The sequence below is a fragment of the Rhododendron vialii genome, chromosome 9a, assembly GCF_030253575.1.
Source record: "Rhododendron vialii isolate Sample 1 chromosome 9a, ASM3025357v1".
In the NCBI taxonomy this organism is placed as follows: Eukaryota; Viridiplantae; Streptophyta; class Magnoliopsida; order Ericales; family Ericaceae; genus Rhododendron; species Rhododendron vialii.
Window position 1 is genome coordinate 4,802,767 of NC_080565.1, and position 15,314 is coordinate 4,818,080.

Consider the following 15,314-nt stretch of genomic DNA (forward strand, 5'->3'; position numbering starts at 1 on the left):
ACGAATCCAGAAATAATATTTACCGGTATTTGTTTGATCTGATTTTTTACAGGGCCCCATAATATATTATTTTAAATTTTATGGATATTTTTCTGTATTTTTGTGGAACCCAAGGTGAGTCCCACAAAAAATGCAGTGGATGGTATAGTGTACCTAGACTTACTGATATTTTCTTTACAAGCTCAAAAAAACAAAATTCTAATAAATTATGTTTTTTATTGCTTCATATTGAATTGATTATTAAATTAAGACTTCGTACTAAAAGCTCGACCCAAGTAATTCTAGTAATTTTATTGAAATAGTAGAGATCACACAAGAAAGGTTTTGCCAATTTTTGTGTGACGTTTGTGTTATTAATCGGATAATTGAAAAGCTCCCCACTTAAAGATGAAAATTTATTAGTATCGGCTTGTATTTATCAAAATTCGATTCATGTTCAATAATAGGAAAAAAAAGATTAAAATTGACTTATGTTAGCAACGGATTCATTAAAGTCAAAATTTACCTATTTTATAAACTTGAATAAATTTGTAACTGTTTATAATAGTATTCGTGGGACAAATAGGAAAAGTATAAAGAAAATTGATTGAATGAGGAGAAATATTTGACAAAAATTATACAAGTGGTAAAATTTAAAGGATAAGGATTAAGGCGAAAACGCTCTTTAGGCCTAGGGACCTTGGCAAAATGCACATGACTCAAAGTATCGATAATTCTATATCCACAAACACTTTACACACACATTTGATGTGATTATAGCATTATTGCAAAAGTATATCCAGGTACATTTCTGTTTTCTTTTAAATTTTTTTTAATTAAACCTAGTTTATACAAAGAATAAAATTGGACATAAAATTACAATTCCAAAAAAAAAAAAAATACTATTGGGGGAAAACTGTTATCTCTGCATTAGTTTTTTTTTTTGAATAAAAAAAATGGGGAAAATTTATTAATATTTGATTATCTATGCATTAGTAGGTATATTCATATCGGTTTTGTTATTGTCAGCTCACTGGGCTGACGATAAACACATTAGAAGACAAGAACACGTATTTCTGTATACTTTTTATATCATTTAATATACATTTACACACTCATTATTGTTAGCCCATTTGGCTGATTTAGAATTTTCCTATTCATATAGTTGTTCCGATGAACCTCAAGAATGCTTTGAAACCCACAACCTTATTTATTTTTTGATCAAGTTATTGTTCCAAAACCTTGAAAATGACAAGAATGCTTTGGAATCCACAATAAAAATTATGGTTTCTTGTGGATGCCACACTCCCCTTGATTAAATATCGGGAAAATCCTCATCACCATTCACCAATTCGATATTCTTATATTTACTAATTATTACGGTATTATTGAAGAATAAACACTACACCAAATATGCGCCACTTTCCCAAAAAAATATTCCTATGACCTGTGGCTATCACAAGCTGTTGTTTGGGAAAAAAAAAAACCGTCTAATTCCATGAATTCCACGATTCCATGTCAAATACCTGATGTTAGGTTTTTCAGGAAGTTAATTAACTACCGATCGATCCATAGTTTAAATAAATACACTAGTTACTAAATTCATTGTGGATGCTCTTAACTACTGATCGATCTATAGTTTAAATATCAGTAATTCGATTTCGAATCCTTGTCAGACACGTCCATTGCGTCATGCATTGCGTCTCAGGTATTTATCATACGGCTTCTATTCCAATATTGTAATGTGGCTTTCATGTGGATGCCACACTCCCGTTGAATAAATATAGTAAATGACATATACATACTACACAAAATAGTTCTGTATTATTGATTGTTATTAAATGGTTTTCAGATCCGTATGCAACCTTGATATAATCTGGTCAATGACAATTAATATATAAATATATACAGATTGGGATCTAGACAAATTAATAGTAACTCAATATTCTTCGAGTAAACGCATGGAAGATGTGTATCACTCTTGGAAAAATGACAAAAAATAAAAATAAAAAGGTAGATCAACTTGGCAGGTGCACAAAACTGGTATGGTGGCGGAGTTAGGATTTTGACCTAAGGGGGCCGACTTAATAGATATATATTTTTTAGCGGAACGAATGGTTATTATATTATAAAATTTTCACTTTCTAATATATTATATTTTTATTGAAATGATTTTAGACTAATGCAGTTGAAGTGTACCAATTATTTTTATTTTTTTCTCTAGGCTACTTTAACAGGCATGTACTTACTTTTATTTGTGAAAGAAATTAAGAAATGAGAATGTAAAATAACCAATTTTTTATCAAATCAAACCAAAACTATTAAAATTATAAGTAGCTATACACGAATAATTATTAATTATATCCAAAATAAGATATATACAATTTTAAAATTTTAAAACTCGGGGACTGGGGGCGAAGCCCCCCGGCCCCAACATAACTCCTCCCTTGGTCATTTTCTTGACTTCGTAAATAGCTATGAATTGAAATCCATGGACGATTAATATAATCTAGGTGCATGCACCCCATAGAGCATCTCTCTCTAAACCCTAGCCACCTCTCTTCCTTCTCCTTCCTCCCCTCGGGTTACACCACCCTTATGTGGCGGCGGGAGGGGAGGGCTTTGACCTTGATGGGTGTTTCCTTCCTTAGTAGTAGTAGTAGTATTTCTCATTTTAAAAAACTCTTCTTTTGTGAGGGTTTTCTATCTCGATCTCAAATTTAAGAGTTTCTTCGTGTTATTCCCTCTTTTCCTTTCTCTCAGCTTCCCCTTCCTTACTGAGGTGCCGGTTCAGATTCTGATAGTGGTGGTAATGATGGTTCTCTAATGAAGGCAGGCAGTGGTTATTTGCTCTACTGGAAAATCAGATCAGTTGTCTTGCCAGTCTTGCTAGTATAAATATTTGGATTTTTAATCAGTTTGAATTTTCTTTTGAACGCAGGAATGCAAATGGGGTGGCCCATTATTTGGTTAGTAGAGGTAGTAGTGGTTTGGGTGCCAATTCAGAGGCAAAGATAAATAGGGGGTGAGGTGGCACATGCCACCCCGGTTCCAAAAAATAAATTATTTTTATACTAACAGAAGTTGAATTTTTGACATCTAGGCTCCGTTTGTTTGGACGTAAAATATTTTCTTGTAAATTGCTTTACCTATTTTTTGGTGTTTGGTTGTTGTGTCAAAAATGAGGAAAACATTTTACATGTAAAACATTTTCCATCAATTGAATAAAAATGACTTACCCTTAAATTTTTCACAAGTTATTTTCCAAAATGAACCCACTGCCTCCTATTGCAATTTTCACTGCTCAGTTTCCTCAATCGTCAGTCCTGATCCACATTCAATTCCAATAATCTCAGATCTCTCCATCGTTTAAGTCCCCTCTTTCTCTCTCTACACTATTTTGTTAATTTCTGAAAATATTTTCAAGTGCCAACCGAATACCGAAAAATAAATGTTTGAAGTTTGTTTTCTGAAAAAATATTTGACATGGAAAATATTTTACACTGTAATACATTTTACATCTAAACAAACGAAGCCCTAAAGAAAATTTGACAATGAAAATCCAGAACATAATCCAGAATAATAGAGCAAAGAGAGCTCATACACAAAAACCAACAGATGCATAACAGCGCAATCATATCCTCTTCGTCGTTGGTTAATCAATAATCCGTTGGCAATCGATTCCCACCTGTTTACTAAAAATTCTACTCAGTCGAGATCGACAGAGTTTGTGAGATGGATGTTGTGGAATGTGGTTGTGTACGTGAAAGTGGAGTTTGGTTCCTTAATTATCGTTTTCAGAACTTCTTTGGAAGCAAACTAAATGGAATGGAATATTGAGAGAAGAGTAACAAAAAGAAACTTTTATTAATCTTCAAAAGATTACAGTCCTAGGTAACCAAAGGTTACACTCAATGGTGATTATGATTACAAACTACTCCTAATAAGCAAATTAATGACAATAAAAGTAGAAATTTTTGGGCGATTGATTGGAGTTTACTTGGAATACTAAGTCCTCTATTTATAAGCTGACAATTTCGAATTCAGACAACTTCCCTCCTTGATTCAAACTTGGGGCAGTTACTTGCCTTCAGAACTGACAAATTCAAATGAGACAGTTATTTGATCGGAACATCTTCAACTGCCTTGATCTACTTCTCTTCTTCTTTCGCCACGCATCTTCAACCGTCTCGATAGGCTAAAGGTTTGCCATCTGTTCTCGACGAGCTAAATATCTGCCAAGTGTCCCTTATGATGTGTCAATTGTTGACCAGATAAAATTTCCTTTGCCGAGAAAAAAAAAATTTGTTGACTAGATATAAATAAGCCCGTATGCCTTGGCTGAACGCGTATGATGTGTCAATTGTTGATTAGATATAAATAAGCCCCTATGCCTAGGCCGAATGCATATGATGTGTCAATTGTTGATTGGAATTTCCGTTTGACCCAAAAAAAGAAAGAAAAGGAAATGCCTTCCGATCTTCTTTTTCGGTTCATCACAATCTTGATCCTAAACCAGGTCAATTTACCAATTCTAGAAAAGCTTTGATTTCTTCTTTTCCCTTATGATAAAATCAAATTACTTATAAAGTTGTGAGAAAATATGTGGAAGCACCTTAATCCTAGGGATTAAACGTTGGCCTCACAAGAAATTCCTTAAGACACTCAATTCGGCGCTCTGATTTATTTTTCGTGTGTTTTCCTTTCCAATTATCATTGAATGGCGACCGAAAACCTCCGCCATCGAATCGGAGATGATTGCAACATCATCAATCCCACTGAAAACATTGATGATATCTACGACTACGACTATGAAGACGATTACGAGGATGTGTACGATGACTACGTCGAGGACACCAGCTCAATGAAAGGGAGGATGTTGAGGTGGAAAGCTGCCATCGCGCGACACGGATTCCTGTCCTTGGCTGCAGCAATACTGCCCGCATCCCTGCATCTCGTGGACGTCTTCTTCCTCCGTTCGGCCGAGAGGGCCTCGGCTCATCCTTCTTGGTTGCTAACGCGTTGGATAACGGATGCGCATTTCGTCTTCTCGTCTCTTGTTATAGGCCTCGGCACCTGGTTTGCGTGGGCGGAAAATGGACCGCCTCGGAATCCAACGGCTTTCGCCGTTCGGTTCCTCGCTTATACCGCTTTGAGTCTGGCATGGGACCCCGTCGTCTTCGGCTGGGGAGCCGTCAAGCTCGGAATGTTTGTTTGCGGGGTGAGGGCCTTGCTTGCGCTCGGAATCGGATGTTCGATAAGGCGACTGAATGACACTGCTGGCGAATTGATTTTTAGAGCTTGTGGAGTCTTCGGCAGTACTCATCTGTTTCGTTGTACCCTTTATCTTCTTTTGTAGGACTTCGGGTTGGTGCTATGGAGTAAGATGCCTAGCACCGTGCTGCGCACTTTCGAGCCATCGGATCGTGCATTGACAACTTAGATTTTATCTTGACAACTAACGATCGAGAGAAGTTCATTGCGGAGATGCACGATACGACGGTACAGAGATCTAATTGTATCAATGTCTAAGACTTCTAAAGTGGATCAATCTAAAGTCAAATCCTTGGCCACCTATGCGCAGCACGGTGCATAGTACACCACTACACAGCACCATCCTCCAATTCTCTTTTGTAATGGTCAAGGGAGAGACATTGGCCTATTTGGATGAATAACTTGAATCATGACTTCTTTTTTTGCCAATTTTCACTACTAGAAAATTTCCGATAGGTGACGAAAAAGGTGGTGACGAAATTTACTATTTTACTATAAATGACGAAATAACACAATTTTCGTCATCAAAAGTTACTATAGGTGACGAAAAATTTGTTTTTCGTCACCAAAAGTGACTTTCGGAGACAACCTATAAGTGACGATTGAAATAGTAAATTTCGTCATCTATAGCTTGTTTCCAAAAGTCACTTTTGGTGACAAAAAATAAATTTTTCGTCTCCTATAGTAACTTTTGGTGATGAAATTTTTTTTGTTTCATCAACTATGGTAAAATAGTAAATTTCGTCACCACTTCTTTCGTCACCTATTGAAAATTTTCTAGTAGTGTTTCATTGTATTGGTCTTGTTGGTTTTCATGCTGTATTTTTGACTCATGACTCTAAATTTTTCGGTGCCAGTTTGGCATATCCCACTTGGTACGTACCCGCTTGGAGCCGTTTAATACACTTTTGAATTGCTCAAATTAAAACTATTTCTCTCTTTTCATCCCAACACATTCTCTCTCCAAATTTGAATCGTCCAAAAATACAATAAACAGCTTAAATGTGCCGAGCGGGCTCCACGTGGTACTCACTCAGCACTGAAGCATGAAGACTTGATCACACGAGTAAGAAAGGAAGGGATAAAGGTGATGATGTCGATGAGGAAAGTTACACGATAAAGGTGAAAGTCGCTAGACTTGGATTATGTGAGTGTTTAATTAGTTTTTCAACCTATCATCTAACTTTTTGATCTAATTGATGGTATTTTGTTAGTTTCATAAATATATTGAGCTCTAAAGATAGGTTAAATTGTTTTTTGATTAATTATTGTTTTTGTTACCATTCATCTGCTTCTTCTTTTTTCCCCTTCGATCTGTTAGTTTTAAGTCAAGGTTTATTTATTTATTTATTTATTCATCACGATAGGAATGTAAAAAGAAACGCACAGCTCATTGTCAACTTTCTTCAAAACCACCATGTAAAAATGCCCGAAAGTCCGAAACCATTGATTGGTGTTGACATGAAGCAGTATATACGGAGTATATATAGATAAACCTCCACATATTTATGTTTTTTACGATATATATGTAGATGGTAGGGTTCGGTCTAACTTTACTATTGGTTTTTTTTTTTGGCAAATGTATATTGTTCTTTTGTTAGTTTTGCGTTGAGTTTTAAAAAATATTTTTCTTCTTGCTAGAGGAATGAAAAAAGAAAAATATGAATCAAAGCTAAAAGTTTCAGAAAAAGAAAAAAATAATGGAAAATTTATAGAAATTGTCCTCCTAGTTTTATCAAAGTTTCATTTTTGTTGTCCAAGTATCAATTGCAACTCTTTTGACCTTCAAATTTGGTTTTAGTACTAAGTTGGTCCAATGAATAACGTCTATTAGTCAAACTGAACAGAAAAAATCAGATTGAGAGCAGACGTTATTAATTAGACCAACTTGGTACAAAATGCAACGTCCAAACTGCTATCAATTTGATTTTTTTCATTCAGTTAGGCTAACAGATGCTATTAATTGGACCAATTTGATACGAAAACCAAACTTGAAGGTCAAAAGAGTTGTAATTGATACTTGAAGAACGAACATGAGACTTGAATGAAACTAGGAGGACCATTTACATAAATTTTCCAAAAATAATTATGGAAGAACAATTTTGTTTTATATGAAGAGAACTCAAGAGGTCTAATCATCTCTAAATTCTTTTGGGATTCTTAGTTAAAATAATTATTAGCACTTGTTAGTAACAAGTCTAGTTCACCTCTCTTAGACAATTTTTTATTTTTGGCTATCATAATTATTGTGAACTAATTTAAAATTTGCTTGCTATGATCTGTAGATTACTTATATTACTCGTAGATCATATATATTGCTATTGGTATATACGTTGAGGGGAGCATTCGTTTACTTTTTGCTCCTTCTGTCCCATAAAATTGTTCTCTTAAGAAACTACGTACAATTTTCAAATTTAAAAATGACATATTTAGGAAATGAATTTTTGATTTTTTTTTTACCGTTCAAAAGATCTCATCAATTTTTATCAAATAAGATTCATATTGCACAAAAAATTATTTCGATAAGTACTTTATTTTTTAGTTCAAAAATTGCACGTAGTTTCATAGGGGCCTAACCTTATGAGACAAAGAGAGTACTAATGATTGCTTTTAAAAATCATATTTTGTGTCATCACCAAAAAGGGGGAGATTGTTAGAAATAATTGATTTTGATTACATTGTTACAAAATTGATTTCATAAAGTATAATGGTTAAAGTTGTGTTATTAAATTTAAATGGATTAAGTCTTGATTTCGCAAATCAGAATTAATGTACAGCTTGTGTACATTTCCTATTTATCGTAAAAGAAAATTTATCTTGAACATGGCTCTCAAGTCTCAAATCAGAAAAACTTATTCACGGACCTTTCAATGTATTGGACGGTCCGGATTGTAAAAAACCTATTCGCACGAAGAGTTAAACTCTTCCAGCGAATAATTTTTTTAAAATTCGGACCATTCAATGCCGAAATAGACGGTTTTGATTGCGTAGCTCCATGATCAACCTTTTCACAGAGTCTCCGTGAAAAAGTTTATCTCGTCTCAAATATTGCTTTCAAGCACATAACTTTTGGTTTTGGCCCATAATTTCTACTTTATACTATACTACGGATTAATAGCTTTGGCCCAAACTGTTTTGGGCTCTATCTATATTCATTCATCCTTTCGGTCCAATAAAAGGAAATTCAGAAGTCCCCCAAGTCCAAATCTGGTGCTCTTCGTAGTCAACGTCCAGCATCAGCAAGTGGTCTACCAATTGGACAAGGGGAGACCAGTGGTCAAACCACTTTAGAAGAGGAGAAATTTTTTGTTGCAAATGGGGTACCACATGATACCCATGCAGTACATCTGAACCATTCAAATAATGCAACCGATGGCTTAGATTGAAACACTAATTTTCTTTCTTTTTTTCTAAATTCGTTCGGTACCTTTCAATCCAAGCCGTCGGTTGCCCGTTGTAATTTTATTCGAACGTTTTATTCATCAATAAAATGATATCCTATCCTCTGACCTGAAAAGAAAATATCCACAGAAATGAGATTTGCATCTCAACGACTCATTTTCAATGTTCAATTCCTTGCATGGCTATAAAAAGAAGAGGTCTAGAAGAGGAAAATTTCAACAAGCACAATTCTTTCAATACAGAGCACTTGGGTCAGTGGACTAGGCTGAGCAGTGGACAAAGCTCAGACCAAACGTAACCATTGTACATCTCTATGCATCTCTCTCTCTTAACTCTTTTATTTTTGTCTATACATCTCTGTCAGAGTTTCAGACTTATAAGTTCATAAGAACGCAGTATTTGAAATTTTTTATTTACCTTTATGACAAATTTATGATGCCATAATAGTGGGACATATTTGTGATGAATTTACCAAGGACTAAGAATTATTTTGAAAATATTTTCTATGATTTTATGTTAAGTTTATCTGTATTCATTGCATGAATGTGAGTTAAAGTAGGCTCCAGTTAAGATAATTTTTTCTTCGGATGTTTTATATAGTTTTGAATTCCTGGATAGTTTATTGTTTTACTAAAGAAAGAAATTTTATGACTAATTTATGATCGAGTGTCAAAAATTATCATATTTTTCCATAAAATTTTCATATAAATGTGATAAATTTATAAGTAAAATCTGTCTGGCTATTTTTTTTATCCTATCGAAATCTAGTTGGAACAAAAAAAATACAGTAGCGGCAATGGGTCTCGTCCTATATTTTGAATGCTTTTTGGCCAATTGAGGATCTAACCAAATGAGTGGAACTGCTTATTTTGTAGAACTCATTGAGAAGACCATCCAAAGAAAATATAAGCAAATCTAATCTGCCTAATTTTAAATGAGTGGCCAAGATTGGGTTGAAACATGAGGGTTTGTTCTATTGGGGTCTCAAATCTCTCTCTCTCTCTCTCTCTCTCTCTCTCTCTCTCTAAACCCATACCAAACAACCCCTACCAAACAACCCCGATCTGTTCATGCATCAAGTAGTGTCGATTGAATTGATATTTTCGAAGCCCGGAATTGACCTAAAAAGGCCCAAAACTAGACATGACGGGACCATATCATAATGGACCAAAGCCCAATAGCCCAGTCCCTACTCACAAATTACTGTGGTCACCAAGTATCCAATCAAGTTCATTCTTAAACAGTTAAAAAAGAAGTTAACCAAAAATAAATGGGAAAATGATGGCCAGAACATGTTTTGATAATTAATACCCGCCAAGAACATGCTGAGAACATTTGATAATGCTGAAAATGTCCTTAGCGGGTATTAATTATCAAAACACGTCATTAGCCGTCATTTTCTCAAAATAAATTCTGAATTACGACATCCCTAAAATAATAAATGCTACTTGTGAATTTTTTTTCTCAATCTTTATATTATTTTGTTGTTTAGGCCGTGATGGACGAGTTGATCAACACAGCTAAAATCTACTACAAATCATGCTCACCGGCCGTGAGAGATGCAGCACAAAAATTCTTCAATGATATCGATCATGACAATGACGGGAAAGTGAGTCTCCACGAGTTTCTAGGGTTCATGAGACAAGAAGGCAGTGCCGGCTCTGACATTTGGGTTGCCTAAGCCCGACCTTCCACTTGGTTGCCCACTCGAAAATTCTAATCGCAAGGAAGATTTGCAGGGAACCACGCAAGTAAAAATGCGTTTGGGCTCATTCCGGGTCTCACAAAAATCTAGAAAAATATCCAAAAAATTTTGAATATTATTTTATGAGGCCCTGTAAAAAATCGGCTCCAAAGGATATCGATCGGTAAGTATTACTTTTGGATTCGTTGGGGCGAAACTGCTCAATTTGCCCATATGAATTCAAAAGTAGCACTTACTGATGTCTGTTGGAGCTGATTTTTTACAGGGCTCCATAAAAATAATATTAAAAAATTTATGGATATTTTTCTAGATTTTTGTGGGATTTAGAATGGGCTCAAACGAGTTTTTCCTTATGTGTTTGTCCGCAAATCTTTATTGCGAATAACAGGGCTCGTTGCCCACTAGTGTTAAGTATAAAAAAAAGACATACAAGCAACAAAAAAAAGGACAAAAACAAGATTATATTGTCCATTTAGCTTGAATTACATCATCCGTCCCTTCTCGTTTTGGCTATAGCATCCCTTTTCTTTTTTTCTTCTTATCTGATAGCCCTCCTAATTTTCTCTCTTAATAATTTGCCCTCCTAATTTTTTTTTATCTGTTATTTACTCCAGGTATGTAAAAACCTCTTTTTTACCCTCCTAATTTTCTCAAGTATCATAATTTTTTAAAGTAAGGGGAAACCATACATATTTATTTTTTTTAAAAAAATTTGCACAAAATTTTTTGAATGATGCCCGTAAATATATTTTTTGCTGGATTTCTATTTTTTTTTTTTTGTATACATACAAATTTTTTTTTTTTTGTTGCCCCTTGCCGGGGGGTTGCCCGAGCCGGCCGGCTTGCGGGACTTACCCCTGGCCGGCCCCTCAAGAAGGCCATGCGAAAATGAGCAGTTGTGATTTTTTCAAAACTCTTGACAGAAGGGGGAGTGAAACCCTAGAATTCCCGGAAGTACCGGCTCTTTTCTACATAATCCAGAGTGGAAAGCCTTTTTGCCAAGGGTGTGACATTTTCGTTGCGGGAATGTATTTCACTTGCTCCAAGTGCTACCAAAGTGACAACAACGTGATCTTCCTTTGTCCAAAGTGTTTTGAAAACGGATTGTATATTCTCATGAGCGTAGCCAATTCTTGGATAGCTATGCTTTGCTGGAATCAAAGTTCAAACAAATATACTCCTATAATTAACCCGAAGGGATAGTGTAGTTGATCAGCTAGGACAGAAGGGCTTATTGTCCCGAGCAAGGACGGACCTGTGCTATGGCTGCCATGGGCTGTAGCCTAGGTCACATTCCAAAAACACTACACACACAATATATATATATATATATATATATATATATATATATATATATATATATATATATATAGAGTCAGGTTCCGGTGAGGGATCCCGCATTTTATTAAAATGCGGGACTCCCCTTCCCGATTGAATTTCGATGATCTGAGCCGCTCAAAGTGATCAGAACGTGATTTTAAGGGTCCTCGCTAGAAATCAGCAAAAAAAATGACCGGGAAGGGCTTCATCCGAGCAATTTTCATTGAACGGTTCAAAAAAAACTGCTCGGTTGAAGCCCTTCCCGGTCATTTTTTTTTTGCTGATTTCTTGCGGGGACCCTTAAAATCACGTTCTGCACACATTGAACGGTTCGGATTTTCAAAATTTGATCGGAAAATGAAAGTCCCGCATTTTAACAAAGTGAGGGATCTCTCACTTGATCCGCGGTGTGTGTGTGTGTGTGTATATATATATATATATATATATGGACACACACACACACACACACACACACACACACACACACTCCCTCCGTCCCTTATTTAAAGTCCAGTATTTCATTTTGGGTTGTCCCTTAATAAGTGTCTATTTTGTAAAGTTAGTGGGTAAAAGTTGGTACATTGTCTATTTTGTCCCTAAAAGTTGATTCCATTTTGAAAAGTTAGTGAGTAAAAGTGTAATGATGATGGGTAAGTAGGGAAAGTTGAGGAAAAAATTGATGTGAAAGATATAATGATGATATCTTTTTAATAAATTGGAGTTACAAAGTAAGATACTTAAAAAGGGACGAAGAGAGTATATATATATATATATATATATATATATATATATATATATATATATATATACAGTCCCCTTCAGGTAAGGGCGCCCTTACCTTAACAAGGTAAGGGCTTCCCTTTTTCTCCTTTTTCCCGATCGAATTTCGATGATCCGAGCCGCTCAATGTGTTCAGAACGTGATTTTAAGGGTACCCGCTAGAAATCAGCAAAAAAAAATATTAGGAAGGGCTTCATTCGAACAGTTTTTATTTGAACCGTTCGATATAAAACAAACAAAAACTGCTCGGATAAAGCCCTTCCCGGTCATTTTTTTTGCCGATTTCTTGCGACTACCCTTAAAATCACATTCTAAACACATTGAGCGGCTCGGATCATCGAAATTCGATCGGAAAATGGGAGGTCCTTACCTTAACAAGGTAAGGGCGCCCTTACCTGATTGAATCTGTATATATATATATATATATATATATATACACACACACACACATACACACACACATACACAAAGTCCCGATCAAGTCCACACCTTTTCCTGTCCAAACCGTCTGTACCTTCAGTTTTCCGATTGAATTTCAATGATCCGAGCCGCTCAATGTGATCAGAACATGATTTTAAGGGTACCCGTGAAAATTGGCAAAAAAATGATTGGGAATGACTTGATCTGAATAGTTTTTTATTAAACAATTCAATAAAAAAAATTGCTTAAATCAAGCCCTTTATGGTTCAGGAATCCTTGACCTGATCCAGACTGATCGAACATGTAAAGTTTTAGCCCAACCCATTTTCTTCTTTAGCCCAACCCACCAATCCATTTTAATTAGCCCAGCCTTCTTTCTTTGAGGAAAAGCCAAACAAAGTCTTTGATCAATTTAGGAAAAATCAAAACAAAAGCAAATCAAATTACACTGTAAACAAAATCACATCCTTCTTTCTTTGAAAAATAAAATTACATCAACTAGAGAGATTGGAGTTATAAAAATCTTTTGATGTGGAGATGAAGATTGGCAGCCGAATCGTCGGAATTGCGCCATAGTTCGCTAGAGTCCTGGACTGATCAAATGGGGAAGTTGGGGTTGGTTTTGCCTTCGAGGCAAACTTGTTGAAAATATCCACTCAGATTCGATAATAAATGAGCTCTCTCTGAAACATTGTAGGGCACAACTTCAATAGTATACATTTTTTTGTACTTTTATTTTGTTTATTTTTGAACACTTACGTATAATGTATAAGTTTGCCTTTTTTTTTGTTCGTATATATTTAATTTGGGTTAGCCCAGGGCATAATTAATTTCTGGTTCAGCCCTTGACCCCGAGGTCCCAGTTCGACTCTCCTGCACTGCGAAAAAGCATGCCCTTGGGGCCACCACATGCATAAGAACTCTTTGGGTCAGCGAAGGCTAGTGGAGAGCTAAAGAGATTAATCCTGTGGTGAAACTAGCCCAGACACCTGAGTAATCAAAACTAGTTAAAATTATTCAAGTACATATTTTAAATTGCAATTATAACCAATCCACTTAATACCTATTGTGGGTTTATAAAGAGAAATATAAATTTTTTTTTCCCATCGTTGGAGAATGTCTAAGCCTATGGATTTGCGGGGCTTACCCGGGCTGGCTAGCTCTTTGCCTAATTACCTTCTTTCTTTTTTTTCTTCAACAATAGGCAATTCATGCTGAATTCCCTTTACCGATTTATCAACATCGGCTGGGGTTGTGGACCTGTGGTTATAGTATTTTATAGCTCCAACCTCAAAGCCTCAAACCCATATATGTTGACACCAAAGGTCCTCCGTACCCAAAATTTGGTGTGCTCATGTATCATATGAGTTTCAGCCGCATGATTAGGTTCTGATATTCACAATCCGGTAGTTGGAACTCATGTGGAACATGGGTAGTGGGTACACCAATTTTTTTTTTTTTATAGGCAAAATAATTTGGGTACACCAAATTATTGGTATAGAGGATTTGGGTATATATTTCACGCCTTGTTCCATTAACACTTTTTAGGACTTTTAGAAAAAGTGCATGTTTTGTTCTTATTCAAAAAAAATTCTCATTTGTTAATTCTGCGCCAAACTTTTGTAGATCATTGATTCGTCTCGACAAGATGAATCGAAAAAATTAAAAAAATTTACTTTTGCCCAAATATTTTGAGAAATAACTACTTTTAAGCAACAAAAAAAAAGTAAAAAGTAACATTACTATATATGGCTAAGATTGTATAGTATCCGGCTAAGATTGTATAAAATTAACAAATTAGAGATCGACCATCCATTTTTAACAAATTCATCTTACTTTTTGTATGTGATTTTAATCTAACGGTCATAATTTACATAACTTTCAATCTAAGGGTCCATATTCAATGAGAGCAATAACACTCGGGAACATGGCAGAAATTTTCGTAATTCACCCTTCTATAAATTGCTTTTTCTTTGTCAAAGATATATATATGGTGCGCTTCCAGGACATGCAAAATTCTATAATTTCCGATGCACCAAAAAAGCAATATGCAAATTCTAGGAAATATGGTTGGTTGTCATGTTCCGCTAAAAGTTCTTAAAAAATAAATACTCATTTGCACCATTCAATAAATCTCGATGAGATCTATCAAATAAGATCCATATTACACAAAATATTATTTCAAGACGTCTATTATTTTTAAACTTAAAAATTACAAATAAGTAATTATTTTTCAAAAAACCATTAGCAGGTAACACGATAGTGGGTGAACTTCATAGTTGTCTACTTTTGTTTTCCTTTTATCAGGTGCAGCCAACGTCATCTGAACTCGCAGCATCCACATCCAATGCAACCAATGCTATATGTACCACCGCCCCACGCCCGCAGGGTGAGCATCTCACTTTTTGAAGAGGTAAATATTCTTTTATCTTAT